This window comes from Alexandromys fortis, unplaced genomic scaffold (assembly GCF_014885135.2).
Source record: "Alexandromys fortis isolate MF-2015 unplaced genomic scaffold, M_Fortis_MF-2015_v1.1 scaffold_59, whole genome shotgun sequence".
Classification (NCBI taxonomy): Eukaryota; Metazoa; Chordata; class Mammalia; order Rodentia; family Cricetidae; genus Alexandromys; species Alexandromys fortis.
Window position 1 is genome coordinate 913400 of NW_026067943.1, and position 21718 is coordinate 935117.

The 21718-nt window shown below is 37.0% G+C and overlaps 1 protein-coding gene and 1 non-coding gene across 6 annotated transcripts in view; one reads left to right on the forward strand and one right to left on the reverse strand.

Moving 5' to 3' along the window:
• The window catches only part of Grm7 (glutamate metabotropic receptor 7), a 901797-nt gene that overhangs the window by 639804 nt on the left and 240275 nt on the right, over positions 1-21718 (forward strand). The gene's annotated exons all lie outside the window — the stretch shown is intronic.
• Positions 14513-14619, reverse strand: LOC126505583 (U6 spliceosomal RNA). Its single transcript, XR_007592937.1, has one exon. It is a non-coding gene; the product is annotated as a U6 spliceosomal RNA (small nuclear RNA).

Here is a 21718-nt window from a genome sequence, read left to right on the forward strand (position 1 = left end):
ATATTCTCTTAGTTCATTGTATTTCAATTAGTGTAGTGTTCTGTTATATATTATGAATACATGTTCTTCATATAGTCATTTATTAGGGTCACATAGATACTGTGCACTTAAATTTACCAAGATTTTTAGGGGCCTGGAAAGATGGAAAAATGATTAAGAATGATTGTGAAGAAGCTCTAGTTTTAGTAACCACCATCAGAGTAGCAGCTTATAACTATTTGTAACTTTAGTTCCAAGAGATCCAATGGACCCCTCTAGCCTCCAGGGGCAACAGACACACACATGGTACAAATAAATTATATACTTACAAGCATCCCAAATACTCATATGAAATGAGAATAAATAAATCTTTAAATTTATCTCAGAGTTATAGAGATATAGAGGTATTAAGGATGTAGCTCAATGTTAGAGCAAATTCTTTGAATTCAGAAGATCCTATGTTCAAATACAACTCTTCAAAAATAATGAAAGTTTTACAGATAACTTGCAGGCTTCTTGGCTAAATATAAAGTGTAAACAGGAATACATTATGAATAAGATACAAATATTATGTAAAAAAGTATTACATATTTTATTACATTTATAAATACTTTATAATATTGATGAGTAAAACATTATAAACCCAAATTTCAGGTAACTACATACTTACAAAAAATTATCAACTGAAAAATAGGATGTCAAGAATGTATAACTAACAAATATGATTTTATTTTATTATTTTTTGACATTGATCTCTTATTTTTATTTTTTTGTTTATATTAATTTTTTTATTGAAAAAATTTTCGCCTTCTCCCTGCCTCCCATTTTCCTCCCCCTCCCCCTCCTCCTCTCCCCCTCTCCACACTCCATTCCCCCTCCCTCTCCAGTCTGAAGAGCAGTCCCCATTCCCTGCCCTGTGGGAAGTCCAAGGTCCTCCCCACTCCATCCAGGTCCAGGAAGGTGAGCATCCAAACAGGCTAGGCTCATTAACAAATATGATTTTAAATCTAGTCTTTGAATATCATGTATAAATTTAGTCCCAGCACTTAAGTGACTGAGACAAGTGGATCTCTGAGTTGGAGACCAACCTGGTCTACAGACTGAGTTCTGGGACAGACAGAGCTTTTTCACAGAGAAACTCTGCCTCAAAAAACCAAAATAAATAAATAGGTAGGTAGATAAGTAGATAGATAGATAGGTAGATAGATAGATAGGTAGATAGGTAGATAGATAGATAGATAGATAGATAGATAGATAGATAGATAGAGATAGATAGATAGATAGATAAAATATAATGACAAACAATCACATCCATTCCTTTTGTTTCTTTAACAAGTTTCTTTCCAAATATTTTCAACATTGATAACATATTATATTCTACATTAATGTCCTAAAAAGAATATTAAAGCAGAGAAAGTTTAATCTTTAGGACAAAGTATAGGCCAGGGCACATACAACATAGCAACACAACAAATATTCAATTCACTAATGGGACCTGGAAGCTTCTCGTCTTTAAACATCCCTTGGGGCATGCAGAAAGCAAAACAGCATACAGGGTTCAGACCACATTTTTAGCACATCATATTGGCTAAATAGAAAGTGGCCTACTATGTAAACAGTTGGATTTCTCTAAGCCTGATATTCTAAAACTGAATTTAGTCTTAGTAGAGCATATTTGTATTTATTGTTTTTTTTTTGACTAAAACTCACAATAACTGCTATAATATAATACAGTTTATATGTTTCTTTTCTGCTTCATATGATAAAAATAGCATGACCAAGGCAACTTAAGGAAGAGTTTACTTGCACTTAAGTTCCAGCGGGATAAGAGTCCATTCATCATTGAGAGGATATGGGGTAGTAATGAATGATGGAGGGCAGAGCAGCAGGTCGAGCATTCATGTCTTCAAACACAAGCACAAAGCAGGCAGGGTAAACTAGAAATAGTTAAGGCTTTAAACACAAGGCTGATCTCTGATGGCATTCTTTTCTCAATATTACTGTACCTCTTCAGACTGCCCAAACAGTGTTGTCAAATGAGTGAGAACCAAGTCTTCAAATAACAGACTCTGGGGTAGGCATTTCTAACTCAAACTGTCCTGCCCAGATTTGAAGACATAATTTTGAAAGTGCTAATAAAGTAGTTGACATTGAGTGTCATCTGCTTTAATGATATTCTTCATTTTTTCCTAGACATTCTTTTTAGAACTTCAATTATTTAGTTATGTGGGTTTTTTCACATATGTGTTTTTTTCTGTTTTCTTTCTGTTATCTGTCCTGCTAACAGTGTTCTGTATCAGTGTCTATTATTTCAATTACATTTAATTAATTGGGGTTTTTTAAATATATAAACCTATTTTCTATCTTAGTAAATATTATTTGCATATTTGGCAAATGTTCATATTTCTAATTTGCTAGAATAACACACTCATGCACATCTCTCTCTCATGCATACACTCACTCATTCTATTATAGCATTTTAGAAATAGTTTTGATTTAAAAATCCACTTTATCATATATAAAATCTAGTCAATTTCCCTTTTTAAAAAAAATGTGCTTGTATTGAATGTCTTTCCCTGTGTCTTTTACATTGAGCCTAATTATGAAGCATAATTTAAAGTAAAGTGTTTGTTCAAAATTTATCATTCAATTATATTGATGGGAATCTACTGGTGGCTGTAGTACTTTTGATTCATATGCTTTGACTATCTGCATTAAAGATCATTGAAAGTCAGTGCTACAACCTCTTGTTCACTTATTTTATTTTCTCTGATCTTAAGTCTTCTGTTTATCTGAATGCTTCCTTTTGGGCTATGTAAAATGATTCTAGACTTTTGCCTTGACTTATCTATTTGAAGGCATCTGTGTATTTTGGGTGTCTCTTCTCAGTATTACAGTACACAAACCTACCTTAAAACACTCTACTCAATTCAATGTTTTTCTCTTTGAATGAAACATAGAAACCTCAATTCTGTTTGGAAACTTTTACCTTTATTATTTTTATTGTTATTCATTATCTTAGGTAGCAAACAGTACAACAATTTTAGTGTCAATCCCAGTATGTGATTTAGGAAAATTACAAGGAAAATGTTAGGGCTAACGGTTTATTCCTGTGAGCCAGTCTTATAGGACCTATAATTCTTCAAAACTGGTAATTATCATCTGTAAACACTTGAAACCTGTGGTTGTCCTTCTGGATTTCATTATTTAAATGACAAATCTACCATAAGAAATACATTGTTTCTCTCTGGGAGTTTCCAGGATGTGCTTCCTTTTGTTATTTTGTTGCTGTTGCTGTTGGTTTGTTTGTTTCTTATTGTTGTTGTTGTTTTGTTTTCAAAAATTTAGCTATTATGCTCATTTTTTTGATTTAGTCCTTTGTAGAGTTAGTTAATTTTTTAAGTATGTGGTCTGTGTCTTTCACCACATTTGGAGATAATTTAACCATAATTTCTTCAAATACTCTTCAGCTTTATCTTCTCTCTGTTTTCCTTCTCGGAATCTATAGTAACAGCACATCCATTGCTATCACCACACAGATAATTCTGTTCATTTTATCCAGACAACTTCCTACTTTTTGTTCGAATTAAGGAACTCTATTCATGATTCCTCAAGTTTATTCAACACACCCTCTGTTATTTTCAGTTGCCTTTTGGGACCGCCCAGATTATTTAAATTGAATTTTTATAAATTTAATTGTATCATTTCCATTTCATTCTTTTTATAATTTGTTGTTTTCCTTTATAAGATTTTTTTTTAAATATTTTTTCTTTTGTTTCAAGAGAACCCAAAGTTAATGACTGGATCATTTAACAATGACTGCTTCAGACGATAGTGAGATGAATCCCAAATCTGATTCACAGTTGACATCATTGATTGCCTTTCATCAATCTTTCAGGTTTTTTTTTTTTTTTTTACTTAGGTATTTTTATTGGCTGGTTGGTTACACTTGTTCGTTCAAGGAAAGTCCTAATTATGTAGCCCAGGCTGGTCTTGAACTCACTCTGTAGACTAATATGGCCTTAAGCTCACAGGGTTCTTCCTGTCTCTGCCTCCTAGGTGTTGGAATGTTTACTTTGATTCCTGCTGTGGTGTATGAATGTTCACTCTATAAATGTTTTCTCATATTCCAGTCTTAAATTTTAGCAGAATAGTGTTATTCTACTCAAGTATGACAGTGTAGTTGTTTAAAAGAAAAATGTGACCCAAAGGCTAATGTGCTTCAATACTTTCTTTCCAATTGTTATTGGTATTTGGGGGAAGTTATAGAACTAATAAGATGTGGGGCCTTGCTTTAGAAAATGTGTCACTGAAAGCAAGTTTTGAGAATGCATGGCCCCAGTCAATTTCTAGTTCATTCTCTTTCTTCCTTCCTGCTTTCTATGAAAGAAAACATGATCAACCTGCTTACTTTTCCAGCTATCTGCTGCTGTGCATTTCTCACCATTGTGGACTCTACCACTGTAACTATTAGCCAAAATTACCCTGTACTTCTGAAAGTTGCTTTTGGTTATGTGTTTCATCACAGCAACAGAAAAGTGAGTAGTATAGCCCTGGGAATCACATATCTTTTATTGAATGCCATTTTAATAGGAGCTAAACCTGAAGAGTGTTTGAAGAGTTTTCTTGGTTTTGTTGATCCATCTTGAGTGCTATTTGGTCCCTGGTAGGGATGCCTGTTTTCCCATACCAGGCTCCCATGTGTCTTGGTGGAACATTGCAAAGGATTTCTTCTATTTGTTTTTTAATTTCATTTTTTTTTCTAAGTGAAGAAGGAAGAAAATACGAATGTCTTGGGGACCACAGACACAATGAGGGTCCTTGAGCCAGCATGATTGCCATTGCTGAGGCCCTTCTTTGCTGGTCACAGTGTCTCTCTGAGGGGGCAAAGAGGCTCAGCTGTGTGAACAAAGACATTTCCACAGAGAAGCTTGTATTACAGATGAATGTCTCACAGAAAGTTGACATTTCATCTACCTCTGAATCTGCAATTAAGGGGATGCGACCCAGCAGACTATGCTGCAATAATTCTCAATTTAAAAAAACAAGTCTGAATCTTACATTTCATGCAATTTTTTTACATGCCCCTTTAAAGAAGAAAAAGAGACTTGGGAGTTTACTGTGTCTGGGGATAATAATTAGTTATCTAGTCTCTTAACAAGATACCTTATGGTAAGCAATGTAAAGGTAGAATTGTTTGTTTGGACTCGTGGTTTTAGTGTATGGCCATTTTGGTGGAGAAGGCATGGTAGCGGTAATAGCTTGACACTATGGGGTGAAGAACCTAAGGATACATGTTCATATTTCTGCAGACTTGGGAACAGATCAAGAGGGTGGTTTCCTCAGCTAGTTTTATTTTTCTTTTTATATTCACTCTGAGACCTTATCTCAGTAGGAAAGTCCTACTCATGTTCATAACTTGTCCCATATGACTACTTCATTCTATCTAGAAAGGTCCTAGCAGAGTAGGCATACCTGATTAATGATGTAGGTGATTTTTAATGTAACCAGGTTGACAATAAAAATATAGATCATGAAAAGCATCACCCATTGTATCATTAGAACTGATAAAACCTCAGCCCTGTTGTCTAATAACATAGATTTGAAACCACCTTCTAATCCTGTGATTTAAACCTGACTCTACCACTGATTTAGATATGGATTGGGCTAGTATTTAATGTCTCTTGGCCTCAGTTTCCTTGTGTTTATATTACACATATAAATGCCCACATTGTATGGGGATTTTTAAGAATTAAAGAGAACATATACAAATTTATAAAATATGGTGTGGTTTTGAAAGGCAATACTCATAGTCAATTGAGCTTTGTGCCTTTTTTCTTTATGAAATACCAACCCCACTAAGACTCAATAAGGAAATATGTTTTATATATGACCTCTTATAATTGTTGGTCCTGAAATTTTGATGTGGTTCATCATTTAGTTTCTTGTACATATTCTCTTCTTTTTTCATGTACATTATATACTTTTCTCAGAAACACACACGTAAACATTCTTTTCAGTAAACATTTTATCTTTTTAACATAGCTAATTACCTGTTCATTAAAAAAATGAATATTTACTGACAATAGACTTCATCTAATGACTGAGCAGCCTTTTCTCTCTAGGCCAATTCTTGCCCAGACTCTGCCATGTTATTGCAGTCAGGTGATGGTTAGGTCTCAGGGGTATTGAACACTTCAATGTTCCATGTCTGGTTCATTGGAAAAATCTGGAGTGCCCCAAGCATCAGTCACTTTCCATGGTAAGTAAGCCACTTTTCCACATTGTGACCTCAAAAACCCTGTACTTCTTACATGGTATGTGAGTTTTTTCAATGACATTGTTCTCTCTAAATCCAGTGGAAACCACAAGGTTTTCTGTCCCAGACTCTTGAAAAGTCTATAGCATTTTCTCCCTTCAAAGACTCTCCCATTTTCAAGGGAAACACCCTAGACACTGTCTTGTAATACTCAATAAATTTGTAGTCCTTTAAGGAAACAAGCAAACCCAAGTGAAACAAATCTACTCATATATAATGATGGTGACAGTGATGGCCTCACTAAAAGCCAATGTGTTAAGAGAATAATCTCTAGTATGCACTGTTTTTAATAATGTTATCTATTAATTCTCATAAAATCCTTAGAAGTAAGTTTGTATTTTCACTCAAGGAGATAGAGTAATAGACACTGAGTGTGGCTAATGATGCAGAGGATAAGGGTGGAGCTATATTTCAAAGCTCACATGATGTCCAGTTCTGAGCTGAGAAAACTATGATCCACGTATAGACCAGAATGCCACTTATAAAGCAAATCCCAGACTCCATTCTCTATGGCTTCTCTGCTCCACAGTGTCTCCACATCTTACATTCAAACATCCGTTATTTCTTATGAACCTTCTGAAATCCTGTCTTGACAAACTAGTTTAAGGCGTCACGTGCAATTCACTGAAGCTCCTTTGAGTTCTTATTACTTTGATTCCTAGTCTCCTTTCAAATGACCATAAATAAGATATTCTATTGCATCAAAAAGAGTATTCATATCTCATCCATCATCGGATTGAGAAGGAACTCATTTCTCCTTGAAAATATATTGAGGGTGTCATCCCCTTTAATGGTGAAAAGAGGATAGAGTTGACATTTACCTCTCTTTTCTAAGCTTAAGAAGCTCTTGATGCCTTTATTTGGAATTCCAAATGCAGACAGATGATTTTCTTCATCTGGGTCTTCAGTAAGAAGATCTTGAGAAAGAATTGAAACTGCGTTATCCAATCACCCACATTCCCCAAAGTTTCTCTATCCAGTTGCCTGAAATGAATATTTTATGCTACTGAATGATATTGATTGAGTCTTTTGTTGCATTTTGTTTCTGTTTTCAACTTAATGTAAAATTTGAACCTAAACAGTTATTATCTAACAGATTCTTACTCCCATTTCCTATCCCCTTGAGTAAGCATTCTCTCTTTGTTTGCTGACTTGTTTTGGTCAATAGAATTGGTGTGAACAATGAACTTCTTAGTCAACAGACAGAAGGCTGGAGCAGAAATGTAGGTTTGTAGGTTTACATGCCTTGCTTCACAATACAGACAAGGAAAATGAGAACTATGGGACAGATTTGGGCCAGTCTCTTGGCTTAGCATTCTGACCCACTTCTCTATTCATACACCATACACCAGAGGCATTAATGATTAACATCACTTATTCTGTCTGGCTTAACTCTCCTTATTATTGTACTGACAGTCATTTCCCATAAGATTGTTATTAGAAGAATGTGTATTTCAGACAGGTTAGTGAAATAGCTTAGTGAAAATATTTTAGTCCTACTTTTGTACTTTGCTCAAAAGCATGGCTTTTGATGAATTATTCTAACTACACTTCCAAGGGTTGTCTAGGAAACAGGAAGGGGAAACCCATGCAACTTTTTTTTTTATAAAATTAATACATTCTGAAGAATTCTAAAATTCATTAATGAAAATGTTCTCAAATACATGCAGAGACCAGAAAAAAGTCATCCTTCTCATTCTTCCATGATTTCCCTCACCCAGATGCTCAGTGCTATGAGGACCAGTCTAGGTCATGTCTCTTTCTTAGATAGTAAGGACCTCATGAGTCCAAGGATACAGAGAAACAACCATTTCCAAGGGCTTATCTAATATAGGATATGTCACACATATCCATTCTTTTGACTTCCAAAAGAGGTTCAAACAGTTTCTGTTTCTGCTTTTTGTCACATCTCTGCTATTCTTCTCTGTATGTGCTTGTGTGTACATGTGTGGAATAGTGTTTGCATGCTTTTAATCTTCTGTGATGAAAACATTTTTAATGGCCCGTGATAGAGTGGATCACACTTGGTTGTATATTGCAAGTACCCTCCCTATATAGTGCTAGTGTGGTATACTAAAGATTGGTCTTTGTTAGAAGGGGTTGTCATTATTTGTTAAAGTCTCTAAAGTCAATTGCTAATTATAAGATCTGTAACTTTAGGTACTTAGCTGATGAATTCAATTAAACTGTCAGCTTTTTCAGACTAGCTGGGAAATACAAAGAATCTCCAACCTAATTGCTTTAATTAATGAATGCAGAGATAAGGCGACACACAGAGAGAAATGCTGCAATCTCTCCAGTGTTAGTGCTACCCATGGGAGCGGAATAACAGCAATCAGTTCTTTAAGGATGAGCACTTGGAATATTAGCTGATGCACTGTGGGTTATGGACTACATATCTGATATGTGGGAAAGTAGACTGGGATGAAAATATCCCAAACTTGGTGTGGGAGGTCCTTATGTCTATGTGTGGTGTTTATTGGTTAATGAATAAAGAAACTGCCTTGGCCTGTTAATAGGGCAGAATTTAGGTAGGCGCAGAAGGGGGAGGACTGGACTGAATGTTGGAAAAAGGAAGGTGGAGTCAGGGAGAAGCCATGGAGCCACTGCCAATAGAGACAGAAGTGCTAAAATTTGCTGGGAGGCCACAACTTTGTGGTGATGCACAGATTAATGGAGATGGGTTAAATTAAGATGTAAGAGTTAGCCAATAAGAAGCTAGAGCTAATGGACCAAGCAGTGCTTTAGATAATATGGTTTCTGTGTTGTTATTTTGGGGCTAAGCAGCTGAAAACAACCAAGCGGATCTCTCCTCCAACATAAAAAAAAAAGGCTTTTGAAATGTTTTGGTAGACAGGGTTCAAACATATGAAAGAAGTTAATACATATTTTTAAAATGTATGTAATAATTAGTACCATGAAATTTTGTTCTGTGATATTATGAGGGTAGGGTTGGATCATGGAGACTTTATACTGATATGTGGCTTTAAAGGCAATAAAAAGAGACCAGGCCCAATTAAGAAGTAAGTTTCTTTCCTGAAAACTAACAAATTCATTCACCCCTTTGCTATTTGTTCTTCTCTCCAGAATAGAATATTTGTTAGATAAATGGGTGAGTGCACAGATGGATAAATGAATGGATAGATAGAAATAACGAGTTTCAATACTGAGGACTAACCACAAGGCCTCACACCTGCTTAGCAGCCTTCTAATCGCTGAAATTAACTAAAAGCTTTCTGTGCAGAATATCTTGCCTTATCTCTTAAAACAGGTTTCTCCTTCCCTTCATTTAAACCTAAACTATAGAATTATAGTTGCTTCCCTCTGTCAAATCTAGATCACAATATCCAAAGAGAGCCACCAGTTTTCCAATACCTACCATCTTCCAAACGTCTTTAAAAATAAGATTTATGAGTACTTTGACTGTGTTTATTTAAGTATATCACATACATACTTGGTGCTTGTAGAGGTCAGAAGATCTCACCTAGTTTCTGAGAATTGAAATCATGGGTGGTTGTAAGCTTCCATGCTGATTATGGAATCCAAACCCCAATCCTCTGCAAGAGGAATAAGTGCTCCTAACTATGGTTGTTGTGTTTTGGGTTTTTGATTTGTTTTTAAGTATTTGGCTCATCGGGGGTTGCACCATCCAGCTCCCAGATGAATACACATGAACTCTTATTCTTGCTCATAAACACCTGACCTTAGCTTGGTATGTTTCTACTCAGTTTTTCTTAAATTATCCAATCTTTCTTTTTCTTCTGGGCTTTTATCTTAATCTATTTCTGTATAGCTTTCTTTATTTCTTACTCCATGACTTGATGTGTAGCAGGGTGGCTGTACCCTAATGTCCTTCTCCTTATCTTGCTCCTCAATCTTTTCTACCATTGTAATGCCTCCTATTTGTTCTCTCTGCCTGCCAGCCCCAGTATTTTTCTCCTGCCTAGGAATTGGCTGTTCAACTCTTTTTTAGACCAATAAGGTATTTTAAACATGCAAAGCAACACAGCTTTATGGAATTAAACAAATGCACCATGAAGGAATACAGCACACCTTTGAATCATGAAAAAAAAATATTCCACACCATAAGCTTTTAATTTATTTTCATGAGCCATACATTTTTCTCTGCTTCTCTCCCTTCCTCCCCCTCCCCTTCAGCCTACTCCCATGGTCCCCATGCTCCCATTTTACTCAAAAGTTCTTGCCATTTTTTATTTCCCAAGTAGATTAGATACATGTGTATATCACTCATAGGGTCCTCATTGTTTTCTAGGTTCTCTAGGATTGTGAATAATAGGCTTATTTTATTTGCTTTATGTGTAAAAGTGAGTACATATTGTATTTGTCTTTCTGGGTCTGGGTTACCTCACTCAATATGATGTTTTCTAGATCCATCCATTTGCTTACAAATTTCAAGATATCATTATTTTTCTCTACAGTGTAGTACTTCATTGTGTAAATGTACCACATTTTCCTTACCCATTCTTCAGTTGAGGGGCATTTAGGTTGTTTCCAGGTTCTGGCTATGGCAAACAGTGCTGCTGTGAACATAGTTGAGCACATGTTCTTGTGGTATGATTGAACATTCTTCGGGTATATACCCAAAAGTGGTATTGCTGGGTCTTGAGGAAGGTGGTTTCCTAATTTTCTGAGAAATCGCCATACTGATATTCAAAGGAACTGTACCAATTTGCACTCCCACCAGCAATGCAAGAGTGTTCCCTTTACCTCACATCTTCTCCAACATAATTGTCATCAGTGTTTTTGATCTTGGTCATTCTTACAGGTGTAAGATGGAATCTCAGAGTTGTTTCGATTTGCATTTCTCTGATGACTAAGGATGTTGAGCATTTCCTTAAGTGTCTTTAAGCCCCTTTAGATTCCTCTGTTGAGAGTACTCTGTTTAGGTCTGAACTCCATTTTTTTTTAAATTGGATTATTTGTTCTTTTGATCACCAATTTCTTGAACTCTTTGTATATTTTAGAGATCAGCCCTCTTTCTGATGTGGAGCTTGTGAAGATCTCTCGTTCTGTAGGCTGTCATTTTGTCTTGTTGACCATGTCCTTTGCTTTCCAGAAGCTTTTCAGTTTCAGAAGGTCTCATTTATTAATTGTTTCTCTCAGTGTCTGTGCTACTGGGGTTACATTTAGGAAGTGGTCTCCTGTTCCAAAGTACTCAAGTGTATTTCCCATTTTCACTTCTATGAGGTTCAGTGTGGTTTGCTTTATATTAAGATCTTTGATCCATTTGTGCATGGTGATAGACATGGATCTATTTTCATTCTTCTACATGTTGATATCCAGTTATGCCAGCACCATTTGTTAAATATGCTTTCTTTTTTCCATTTGATTTTTTTTTGCTTCCTTGTAAAAATCAGGTGTTTGAAAGTGTGTGGATAATATTTGGGTCTTCAATCAGTTCCATTGGTCCTCCTGTCTCTTTTTATGCCTTACTGCTTTACCTAGGACCTCAGGAACTATATTGAATAGATATGGAGAAAGTGGACAACCTTGTCTTGTTACTGATTTCAGTCGGATAGCTGGTAGTTTCAGTACTATAGATCTGTAGTAGAGTTTGAAGTCAGGGATTGTGATGTTACCAGAAGTTCCTTTATTGTACAAAATTGTTTTGGCTATCCTTGTTTTTTTCCACATGACTTTGAGTACTCTTCTTTCAAGTTATATGAAGAATTTTTCTGGGATTGTGCTGGACATTGAATTGAATCTGTAAATTGCTTTTGGTAAGATTGCCATTTTTGCTATGTTAATTATACTTGCCCAAGAGAATTAGAGATTTTTTTCCGTGTCTTCTTCAATGTCTTCCTTCAAAGATTTAAAGTTCTTGTCATGAAGGTCTTCCACTTGTTTGGTCAGAGTTACACCAAGATATTTTATGTTATTTGTGGCTATTGTGAAGAGTGATGTTTCTCTGATTTCTTTCTCAGCCCATTTATCATCTGTGTAAAGGAGGATTGCTGAGTTATTTTTTTAATTAATCTCATATCCTGCTACATTACTGAAAGTGTTTATTAATTGTAGAAGTTCATTGGTAGAAATTTTGGAATTGCTTGTGTAAACTATCATATCATCAGCAAATAGTGAGAGTCTGACTTCTTCTTTTCCAATTTATATCCCTTTGATCTCCTTATTGCTTTACCTAGGACCTCAAGAACTATATTGAATAGATATGGAGAAAGTGGACAACCTTGTCTTGTTACTGATTTCAGTCAGATAGCTGGGAGTTTCTCTCCATTTAATTTAACGTTGGCCATTGGCTTGCTGTATAATACCTTATTACGTTTGGGTATTTTTCTTGTATCTCTGCTCTCTCCAAGACCTTTATCATGAATGGGTATTGTATTTTGTCAAAAGCTTTTTCATTATCTAATGAGATGATGATGTGGTTTTTATTTGTCAATTTGGTTATATTGTGGATTACATTGACAGATTTTCATATGTTGTACCTTCCCTGCATCTCTGGGGTTACGCCAACTTGATCATGGTGGATGATTTTTCCAATGTGTTTTTGGATTCTATTTGCCAGTTTTTTATTGAGTATTTTTGCATCAATGCTCATGAGTGAGATTTGTCTGTAATTCTCTTTCTTAGTAATGTCTTTATGTTGTTTGGGTATTACAGTAATTGTAGCCTCATAAGAAGTGTTTGGCAAGCTTTCTTCTGTTTCTATTATGTGGAACAATTTGAGGAGTATTGTTATTAGTTCTTCTTTGAAAATATTGTCAAATTATGAACTGAAATCATCTGGTCCTGGGATTTTTTTGGTTGGCAGACTTTTGATGACTGTTTCCATTTCTTTAGCAGTTATAGGCCTATTTAATTTCCTTATCTGATCTTGATTTAATTTTGGTAAGTGATATTTATCGTGAAAGTTGTCCATTTCCTTTATGTTTTCCAATATTGTGGAGCACAGGTTTTCTAAATATGATTTAATGATTCTCTGGATTTCCTCCTGTGTCTGTTGTTATGTTTCCATTTTCATTTCTGAGTTTGTTAATTTGGATTATCTCTCTCTGCTTTTGGATAAAAGCTTGATTATTTTGATGATTTTTCTTTTTTCATTAATTAATTTATTTATTAAAGATTTCTGTCTCTTCCCTGCCACAGCCTCTCATTTCCCTCCCCCTCCCCCAACCAAATCCCCCTCCCTCCTCAGCCCAAATAGCAATCAGGGTTCTCTGCCCTGTGGGAAGTCCAAGGACCACCCACCTCCATCCATGTGTAGTAAGGTGAGCATCCAAACTGCCTAGGCTCCCACAAAGCCAGTACGTGCAGTAGGATCAAAAACCCATTGCCATTGTTCTTGAGTTCTCAGTAGTCTTCATTGTCTGCTATGTTTAGCAAGTTCGGGTTTATCCCAGGCTTTTTCAGACCCAGGCCAGCTGGCCTTGGTGAGATCCCAATAGAACATCCCCATTGTCTCAGAGTGTGGGTGCACCCCTCGCTGTCCTGAGTTCCTTGCTTGTGCTCTCTCTCCTTCTGCTCCTGATTTGGACCTTGAGATTACTGTCTGGTGCTCCAATGTTGATTCTTTGTGTTTTCTTTGTTTCTATTTTGTTGATTTCAGCTCTCAATTTGATTATTTCCTGCCATCTAGTTCTTTTGGGTGAGTTTGCTTTTTTTTTTGTTCTAAAATTTATAAATGTTCTGTTAATTCACTAGTGTGTGATTTTTCCAGCTTCTTTGTGTAGGCATTTAGTGCTGTGAACTTTCCTTTTAACACTGCTTTCACTGTGTTCCTTAAATTTGGGTATGTTGTGTGTTCATTTTCATTGAATTTTAGGAAGTCTTTAATTTCTTCCTTGACTCATTAATGATTCAGGTGAGCATTGTTTGATTTCCCTGTTTGTGGGCTTTCTGTAATTAGTATTGCTGCCAAGTTCTAATTTTAAGACATGGTGATCTGATAAGACACATGGGGTTATTCCAATTGTTTTATATCTGTTACCTAGTATGTGGTCAGTTTTTGAGAAGGTTCCATGATGTGCTGATAAGAAGGTATACTCCTTTATGTTTGAATGGAATGTTCTATAGATGTCTGTTAAGTCTGTTTGAAATACAACATCTGTTATTTTTCTTATTTCTCTGTTAATTTTTGTCTGACAGACCTGTTCATTGGTGAGAATGGAGTGTTGAAGTCTCCCACTATTAGTGTGTGTGTTTAATGTGTGATTTAAGTTTTAGAATTGTTTCTTTTAAAATATGAAATGCTTCACAAATTTGTGTGTCATCCTTGTGCAGGGGACATGCTAGTATTCACTGTATCATTCCATCTTTAGCATATGTGCTGCTGAAGTAAGCATTCAAATGTAACACATCTTAAAATAATATTCCATATTCTTAACCACTGTGCCTCTCTTCAGCCGCATACTTTGACCCTCTATGGTTATCTCTTACAAGATGTGAGCTCTTATGACCAGATACCTATCTTTGTCCATTGGTGAACTATACCCTTCCACAGGATGGTGGACATCTTAATGCTTTAGTTTGAATAAAATCTTTGTCAGGTACAAAGTACTATAAACAACAATCATGAGTCTGGTTAATGAGGGAAAATGAGTGGAATTATCTTTTTATAAGCTAAAACAAAACCCAGTTGATAGCAAGGCAGGAAACAGTCCAAAGACCTTGACAGCAAACACCTCAATAATGGGCTCCTAGCAGCCAGTGTCTGGTCAAGATGCTGCTCCTGAGACAAGTAAATGTTGTACATCTCTCTTTGGATATTTACAAAATTATTTTCATATAGAGAGGAATAAGCAGAAGAAAACAACTTATCTCCCGAAGGAGAATCCCTTAACATTCTTTGTTTCTCCGGGAAACTGCTTCTAGAAAATCACTTGCTCTGGACCAAAGATTGGCCAGAATAAAGAGACTCTTGTAGCTCTGATAAGGTGTGTGAGCTAATTGAAGCCAATTAACTTAGCAGCAGATAAAGGCTGAGGCTAAATCCAACCCTGTTGCACAGCCCCATTTAAGAACTGGCTGAGTTGCAATGACTTTAGACCTAGCGAGAAGATCTGAGGTAATTAATTCCCAGTGAGTTGCTGAGAAAACATAGATGGTGTCTAGAGTGTTTGCATTGCAGCCATATTTATATTTTAAATATTTTAGCATTCATTCTCTTTGCAAAAATTCATACTGTCACCTATTGTGTTCAATTATATTTCAAACATAGTTGAATTCTTACTACTTCATGATCTATGGGAAGAAATGTACTATTTCCCAGCAGCCTTTATTTCCTTGTATTCATTTTCTTTCCTCTAATACCTAAACCCTGGTAGCTTTTCTCATGTATAAGATTGAAACAGAAGCAATGTTTTGAAAAGCTATGTATTAAAAACTCCAATCATGTCTTTGACATTTTCAATTTGAGTAGATTCCATTAATGGACCTGGTGAGGGCTGTCATTATAGAGGCCCTATTTAGTAGAGGAAGTTTGCTAGCTTGGGGTGATAAGATAGCCTAACAAATAGAAATCAGGGCTGGTGAGATGGCACCTGCCACCTAGCCTGATGATCCGATTCAGGCCCCAGGACCTATATGATGGAAGAACAGAACTTACGAAAGTTGTTTTTGGACCTCCCCAAAGACACATGTGCACCACATATATACCCATTCAAACTATATATTATTTATAATATATAAAATACATGTATTTTACATATGTATATGTAGTGGAAAATATTTTTTAAAAAGTAGAAAGCACTTTATAATCATATGAAAATAAAAATAGAGGTGAATATTAAAGTAACAGGGAGTGAACATAAAAGTTGAGGTTCTGGAGTAAAGAAACATGTGTACATGTGTGTCGGGGTATATGTGTGTGTTTATGTATGTATGTGTGTGTGTTTGTAGTCATGTTTTCTTAACTATTGCTTAATCAGAGGACAAGCATTCAAAACAAACTCCTGGAGCATATTTTAGATTCTTGCTACAGTATTTGCAAAAGAATTAGGGAGTAATGGAATAGAATATTCAGAATTATAACATTTCTTGGGAAGACTTGAGTACTGATGTAATAAAACTCAGCTCAAAGTATTTTTCATTGGCTCCCTGTGTATTTCCAGACTCGTGCTCTGAGTCCCACACTTCTGCCTGAGGTGAGCATATTAGGTAACTCTGTGTATAGAGGTGTGCCAGGACTAAGTGAAGCAGAACTTCAAGAGTCTATGTCCATTCTGATTAGTGAAATCCAATCTATCCTCAGGTAAGCCCTGGATTTTGACCATAACTCTCCAGGGAATCGGAATGTTCATCCAAGTTAAGCAAGCCAGAAAATGACAGTCTTAAGGTCAACCTAGGAGCAATATTTCTTTAGTAGCACTTGAGAAATCTTGGTGGAGAATGCAGTCCAAATCCATTTCTTCCAAGGACATGACAAGTGAAGCCAGGCTGATGTTGTTAGTTGGGAAGATTTTCTGCCGTATAAGAAAGAGCTCTGAAGAAGTGTCTGTGGATTAAACTAAAGGAACACCAAAAAAGGTGACAGGAAATTGCCAGTGAGGACTTGTACAGTTAATACCCCGATTTTTCTTGCTTCATTCTGTTTTTTTTTTTTTTTTTTGAAAAATGTAATAGCTAAAAGAGATACTTTATAATGTGGGATTCTATTCACTCCTAACACAAATAAGTTGAGTCATTTGTGGTGCTTCCTTTTAGCTAACGGAAAAGGTAAATTTTAAAGGCCTTGAACCAAAGCTGTTTTCTTTTTGGCAGTGATAGGAGTTGAACCCAGGTTCTTTCTTCACACTAGGCAAGAACTGTGCTGCTGGGTTCCGTCTCTAACCTCTTTGCTTGATCTTCATTTTGAGATGGGGACTCACTCAGTTGTTCAGGCTGAACTTAAGTCACTCTTTCATAAGACAGGCCCTTATGATCCAAGCAGATCAGATGCAAGAATGATCAGTGAAGAACTCTGTGGTGTTGGTGAACCTGATGGCAAATTATCTTTAGATATGAGTAAAATGATTGCCCTTTAAAGTCTTTTTTCTTTCACGCCATGTAATAGAACTGGAGTCCAGTTCTGTGAGGCAAAATTGGTTAGCTGAACTATACAAAGCCCAGACATTTGGTCAGACCTGTCTTGTTTGGGGTAGTCAACATGCTGAGAAGAGCTTTGATTGTCCAAACAACTGAAGAAAAACAAAACAAAACAAAAACCAAAAAGGATGAGACTATATCATAATATACAAATTACAAACACGCGCACACACACACACACACACACACACACACACACACACTTTAAAATCCCTGTCCCTGAATGTATATGCTTGTAGAGTTCTATGGCTGTGTTTGTACTGCCAAAGTATAGAGGGCTAATAACATTGAGACTGTATCATGTAAAGTTCAACCATGCTTAACTTATCTCCCAAAAATAGGCTGGCATCAAGACCTCCAAGATTTAGAAATGAAAGTTGTAGCATGATTAATAAAAACACAGAAACAAAAATTGAGGTTCAACCTAAAGGTGAGAAAAACAAAACAGCCAGCCATTGGCTCTTACCTCTACTTCAATCCGAAAAGGCAATCCTGCCTCCAAGAATTTCAGAATGAGCCTGTGTGTGAGAGCTGTCTCTTCCCATTCTATATTCCTCTCTAGTGCTGGGATTAAAGGCATGCACCAATACTGTCTGGTTTCTATGGCAAACTAGTGTGGCTACTGGGATTAAAGGTGTGTCACCACTGCCTAGTCTGTAAGACTGATCAGTGTGACTCTTTTACTCTCAGGCAAGCTTTATTTATTAAATGCAAATGAAATGTCACATTACAGAAAGTAATATTAGTAATCTATGTAGGAAAGAGGGAATTACTGTTTTAGCATGTTACTTTTTGGAAGAGTCTCTGACTGATCCTCATCTCTGTTTGACTCACTAATTTACTTTTATTGTATATTTCTACATGTGTGTGTGTTTGTGTGTGTGACTGTGTGTATGTGCCACTATGTGTGTGTGCCTACATTATGTGTGTGCCTGTGTATGTTTATGTGTGTGTGTGTGTGTGTGTGTGTGTGTGTGAGCACATGTGTATGCTACAATGAGCATGTTAAGGTCAGAAGACTGCTAGAGGATGTCAGTTCTCCACCATAATGGTTCCTGGGATTGAACACAGTCATCAGAATTGGCAAGTAGTCACCTTTACACACCAAGCCAACTCACTAGCAGTGGCTTAGTTTTTTTTATATTCTGTAGAAAGAGATCGCAAGTGGCCTGGCTTAGGCCATTTTCTTTCCCGAACATTGACTATGAGATTCTAAGTGGAAAGAAACTTGATTAATGTCCCCATCACGTAGAAAGTTAGCAATAGGAACAGATGTCCCCTGGCCTGATTAGGGAGGCCAAAATAACATCAGAGTGAAGGACTCCCTTTTTTCCAAAATCAACAAAATCTGATTGCCACCTGGTCACATTCAGAGGCTTGCTGAGCAGTGGTCTGCACACACTTGACACTGTGGCCTTGTGTCATTAAGATTGAGTGGATTCACTACTCCTGACAGTGTTCACACTCATCAACAATGACACCTCTCATCTCCCCATAGCATTGAGACCACTGCAGTCATACCCAGACTGAGCCATCTCTAGCCATGGTGACAGGGCACCATTGATATTGCATGCACAGGTGTTATAAGGCTAGTTATGTTTTTTTTTTTAAAGTGATCTGTTAAGGAAGCTAAACTGGAGAGTCCTGGGTGAATTTGAAAATGTGTCTGTGACTGCCTAAAGAGGTCAAGAGACTTAGAATAGGAAGCAAGGGACCCTTTTCATTACATTCAGAGGATGAATCTGACTTTCACTTCCAAGTGATACTGTCTGAAATTATACATATGAGTATAGGTGAGGGATGGGAAGTGACTGTTCATTGACTATAGAAAGGTCCAGGTTGATAGTTTATGTAACAAAGAAATGGTAAAATCTAATGATTACTTAAAACATATGAGACAAATAAGAGAATGGTACATTACTTACCAGGATGGGAGTTCATGTTTCTCTGCAATATATGATTTCTGAAAAACCTATTCACAAGGAGTGCAGAATGTGTCTGTGTGTGGGGAGGTGTGTGGGTGTGTGCACGTGCATGTGCACTACAATGATTTTGATGATGATGGTGGTGACCACGATGATAGTAGAATAACTGTTTTCCAATTTTCAGTCTTTGGGGAAAAGGATAACCATTTAGGAGTTGTTTGGTGGACTAGAGAGATGGCTCAGAGGTTAAAAGGATTTGCTATTCTTGCAGAGGAACCAGATTCATTTTTCAGCATTAACAATAATCTACTCAGAAATGCCTGTAGTTCCAATTCCAGAGGTCAGAAGTTCTAATGTTTCCTTCTGATTTCTGAAGCACCTGCACACATATTTATGTACAGAGAGAGAGAGAGAGAGAGAGAGAGAGAGAGAGAGAGAGAGAAGGAGGAAGGGAGAGAGAGAGAGAGGAGGTAGGGAGGGAGAGGGAGAGAGGGAAAAGGAGGAAGCACACATGCACAGAGAAAAAAAAGGAGACCAAAATAAGAGAAAATGGGTAAAAGTCATTTGGGTGGAGTTTTGGGTATGTAGGGATCTCACTTATCTCTTTGTTTCTGGTTTTCTTTTCTTCTTTCATATTCGGGAAAAATCTTGCAAAATTTGTGAGTTATCTTTTTCTAAGTCTAGAAAATGACATAAAGTTATTTATGAAAATCCTCAAATCCATACTTAGAATAACCTTTTAACCAATCTGGAGCCAGTTGGGTAGATACCCAAAAGCTGTTGGTTAAAAAAGCAGAAGTTCGACATGAGCCACACATTGGTGGGGAGGGCCGAAATGAGATGAGGGTGGTAGGCATGTGATGTGTGACATGGCCTGTCTGGACTCTGATGATGTCCTTCTCCTTCACAGATTCTCAATGCCATCTTTAAAACACCTATTAATGTGGTCAGGACAGGAATGCTAATTGAGTGTTTTTAGCATAATAGAAAATCAATTTTAATTGTCCCAAATGGAACTATTGTTTACAGTTACAGATGGCTGCCAGGCTGGACCTGGAAAAATAAATGAGTCTGGGGAGTAGGGAATTGCTTTCAATTCCTGGGAGTATTGCAAGGAAGGCTTTGGAGAATTCAGTCTAAGAAGGTTGTAAGGCAGAAAACTGATTGCCTATAAAGGTTTTAAAATGGTGTTTTCCTCTAGGACTGTGCTGTAACTGGTATCATCAATTTCCACCTTGTCAACCCCAATCCTAGTGTTTTCACAGGAGGGTGGGTTCCCAGAGTAGCTGTTTCCAGCAGGCTTTAAAATCATCAGCAACTCTGCCGCACTGGTTGTACCTGGCTCCTTGCAGTATATTCTTTTTCTTCCTTGAACTTTTCTTGCAAATAAAACATTCCTGTTGTTATTTCACTCTTCCTATTTGTAGAGATTTGGATATTGAATTTATGTTCAATTAACCTAAAATGTTTTCCTGGGCAATATTGCACTCTAGAAAAGCCAAGCCAAGCCCTTCACTACTGACTGTATGCCTTGAATGAGTGACTTAATTCATTTCCTTAGCTGTAAGATAGGGGGCATCGACAGCTGTTAGCAAACAAGTCTGGTATTAATGAGTCCATTGAAACCAAGCTTCTAGCAGAAACCCTGCTGCGGAGCTCACCTCAAAGATGTCAGTTTGTGATGCTCTCTTTTATTTTCTTCTTGCCTCCTTCAATAAATTGTTGAAACACATCATATACCAAAATATGGAATTCTTCAAGCGAAACATGTCAGGGAGGAGCAAAGCTAAGAAATAGGAAGTACAGGCTCACCCTAGGTAATTACCAGTGTGCATTGCCTCAAGATGGTTCTTATTAGGACTCTTTACACTCCTCAGATCCAGGGAAACCAGAATCCCAATGTCTGCATCTGTCTCAGCTCCTAGTTCATTCTCACACAAATTGTGTATTAAGAAGTTTAGACTAAGGAAAATGGTCAGTCCTGAATTTTTTAGTTGGTGATAGATAGCTGTGGGCCCTGAAACTCCTATTTGGTGGTCAAGCAATCACCCATTTTGTAGTCCAAATACACTGGGTTGGGTATCAATTAGCCAGCTGCAGAGGCATTCCTGATTGTCTGTCATACAGAAACAGTCACTTTCAGATGATCTTTGGTGTTTTTTTGCCTGACTCTAGGATTTACCTGTTGAAATAGGAGCGGCAGCAGGGCTGCGTCCCGGGCACCCGGCCGCCCGCATGGCTAGCTTATGCCCAGAAATAATTACACGGAAACTGTATTCTTTCAAACACTGCCTGGCCCGGATAGTTCCAGTTCCTTATGGCTAGCTCTTACATATTGTTCTAACCCATTTCTAATATTCTGTGTAGCCCACGAGCTGGCTTACCAGGGAGGATCTTAACCTGCGTCTGTCTGGAGCGGGAGAACCATGGCGAC